Here is a 3,773-nt window from a genome sequence, read left to right on the forward strand (position 1 = left end):
AAATTTCCTTCTGCTATTGAATTCTAATTTCATTTCATTGCAGCCAAAGTCCATAAACTGAATAATTTTTTCTTTTAATTTACTGAGACTTGTTTTATGATCTAGCCTATCACCGACCCTGGAGAACATTCTATGTCCACTTGAGAATACGTATTCTACTATTGTTGGGTAAAGTTTTCTCTTGCGATGTTAGGTCTAGTTGGTTTACTGTGCTGTTCAAATCTATTTCCTTGTTGATCTTCTACCAAGTTAAACTATCCACTATGAAAACAGCGTGTTGACTTCAACTATTATTGTTGAATTGTCTATTTCTCCCTTCAATTATGCTGCTTTCTGCCTCATCTGGGAATGTATTTTAGGGTCCTGTTGTTTGGTGGACACATATTTACAATTGTTACATTTTCCTGAAGACTGGCTCTTTTATCATTATAAATGATTATGTCTCTACTAACAATTTTTGTCTTAAGGTCTCTTTTTTTAAATAAATTTCTTTATTTTTGGCTGTGTTGGGTCTTTGTTGCTGCGCTTTCTCTAGTTGGGGAGCGGGGGCTGCTCTTCGTTGCGGTGCGTGGGCTTCTCATTGGGTGGCTTCTCTTGCTGCAGAGCATGGGCTCTAGGTGTGCGGGCTTCAGTAGTTGTGGCACACGGGCTCAGGAGTTGTGTCTCATGGGCTCTAAAGCACAGGCTCAGTAGCTGTGGTGCACAGGCTTTGTTGCTCCACGGCATGTAGGATCTTCCCAGACCAGGGCTCGAACCCATGTCCCCTGCACTGGCAGGCAGATTCTTAACCACTGCGCCACCAGGGAAGCCCAAAGTCTCTTTTGTCTAAAATTAGTATAGCTATTTAGGTTCTTTTGGTTACTGTTGAGGTTTTCCACGCTTTTACTTTCAACCAATCTGTTTCTTTGAAACTAAACATGTCTCTTGTGGACAGCAATATAGTTGCATGTTTTTAATCCATTCTGCCAACTGCCTTTTATTGGACTGTTTCGTCCATTCACATCCAATGTAATTCATAGTAACAGGATTTGTATCTGCCAGTTTGCTTATCGTCTTCTGTTATGTCTTATTTCTCTATTCCTCTATTACAGCCTTCTTTTGTGTTAAATGTTAATTTCTTATATACCATTTTAATTCCTTTTACTGATTTTGGAGTTATTGTTTTAGTGGTTGTGCTAGGGATGATAACATCTTAATTTAAAATAATCTGACTGCAGATTAACACCAATTTAATTTCCATAGTCTATAAAACCTTTGCTCCAATATAGCTCTTCCCTCCGTGATGTTTTATGCTATTGCCATACAAATTACAACTATACACATTATAACCTATTCAACAGTCTCGTATTTATTACTGTATGTGATTTTCTTTTAAATCAGAAGACTTACAAATAAGAAGTACTACTCCAGACTGAATGTCTCTTCCCCAAACCCATTATGTAATGGTAGCTGGAGGTTGAGCCTACGGGAGGTACTTAGGTTCAGATGAGGTCATGAGAGTGGGGCCCCCATTATGGGACTAGTGTCCTTATAAGAAGAGAAAGAAACCAGAGCTCTCTCTACCATGCAGGGAAACAGTGATAAAGCAGCTGTCTACAAGCCAGGAGGAGGGCCCTCACCAGGAACTGAAGCTACCCACACCTTGATCTTGGACTTCCCAGCCTCCAAAGCTATGAGAAACAAATGTATGCTGTTTAAGCCATCCAGTCTATGGTATTTTGTTATAGCAGCCCAAGCTAATACAAATATACTGTCCTTTATGTGTAATTATGTAGTTAACTTTACCAGTGCTACTTATTTGTGTGGATTCAACTTACTATCTAATGACCTTTCAATTCTGCCTAAAGGATTCTTTAGTATTTCTTGTAAGGCAGGCAGGTCTGCTAGTGACAAATTTGTTCTGTTTTTATGTGTGAACATCTTAATTTCTTTCATTTTGAGGAATAATTTTGTGGCATACAGAATTCTAGGTGGACTGTCTTTTTCTTTCAGTGCTTTTTATGTCATTCACTACTCTCCCAGCCACCATGATTTCCCATGAGAAGTGAGTTGTTAATCTTACTAAAGATACCTTGTATGCGATCACTTTTCTCTTGCTGCTTCTGAAAGTCTGTCTTACTTAGCATTAGTTAAGCTTCTGAGATGTGCAGATTCTTTTTCATAAAATTCTAAAGTTTTGGACAATTATTTCTTCAAATACACTTTGTGCCCCTTTCTCTCCTCTCCTTCTAGGACCCCAATTATGCTAATACACTTGACAGTGTCCCACAGATCTCTGCAGCTTTTTTTCCCCTTCATTCCTTTTTTTTTAATTTAATTTTTATTTTATATTGGGGTATAGTTGATTTACAATGTTGTGTTAGTTCCTATTCCTCTCCTTTTTTTCTGAGAGGACACTCTCAACTGATACCTCTTGATACCTCTGTTCAAGTTTGCTGAATATTTCTACCAGTTCAAATCTGCTTTTGAGGTCCTCTACTGAATTTATTTCACTTGTTATATTTTTCCAAAACAGGATTTCTATTTGGTTCTTTTATCATAATTTCTCTTTACTTTTATTCTCTATTTAGTGAAAGATTATCCTCAAATTTAGCTTTTAAGATATAGTTTCTTTTAGTTCTTTGAACATGCTTTTAAAAGCTAACAAAGTTTTTGCTTAATAAGTCAAACATCTGGGCTTCCTCCCAGACACTTTGTCTCTTTGCATGTCTTGTAAATTTTTGTTGAGACTAGACATTTAATATGATGTGGCAACTCTGAACAACAGAATCCCTTCCCTCCCCAGGGTTTGTTGTGTTTGCTATTTGTTAGTGAACTTCTTGGACTAATTCTGTAAAGTCTGCATTCTTTGCTGAGTGTGACCACTATATTCTGTTTTGTTAGCTTAGAAGTCAGCTAATGATTGGACAGAAATCTCCTTAAATGCCTTCAAACAGTAACTCTCCTAGCATTGAAGAAGTGCTCTGTGAATGTGTTGGGATAGGCCTTCAACACTCCAACACGCAGTTTACAACTCTGCCCTAGCCTTCACTTCCTACTTGCAGAGCCTCAAGTTCTGTCACAGGTGAGAATGGTGCCTTCTTCATTTTTCTCTTGGGCATGCATACAGCCTTGCGCATGGGGCCTTCTAGATTCCCAGGAATATGCTGGAGCTTTTCAAAGTCCTCTACAGATATGTCATTCCTCAGCTTTTCCTTTTCTTTTTTGGTCAGTGTCTTTTTAGCCCCAATTGTTATCACTGCCTCAGGCAGCTTCTATGGTAAACAACTGCAGCTGCTTTCCACAAACAGGCTGAAGACAGAGCTGTTTGCACACAGTGAGTCGAGTCAGGTTAAATAAAGACAAGCTCTGAGAATAGAGCTTTTCAGTGAGGTACCAGACAGGTCAAATAGTGACAGTTCTCTGGGGTGGGCTTTCTGGTTAGCTTCAAGTCCCCTCCAGTGTCAACTAGGCTGCTGGTTTTAACAGCTACCATAGTTGCAAGGCTACTTGTTTTCAAGGCTACCCTGGAACTAGGGAAAGATAGGGCAATATAAAATGTTACAAACCAACTTGCCCATTGTGGCTGGGTGCTGGAGAAATGAAAAAAGAATTGCCCAAGGTCAAATGATGACCTTGGCATCACCTGCCCAAGGCTAGTGATGCATGGAATTTAAATCCAGGTAGATTGCATTGGAATTTTGGAATTTAAATCCAGACTCTAAAGCAGGGTTCTTAAGCAGTATAACACATACACACACACACACACACACACACACACACACACACACACA

The sequence above is a fragment of the Aethalodelphis obliquidens genome, unplaced genomic scaffold (genome assembly GCF_003676395.1).
Source record: "Aethalodelphis obliquidens isolate GAN/ISIS:26980383/991018 unplaced genomic scaffold, ASM367639v1 scaffold48, whole genome shotgun sequence".
NCBI lineage: Eukaryota > Metazoa > Chordata > Mammalia > Artiodactyla > Delphinidae > Aethalodelphis > Aethalodelphis obliquidens.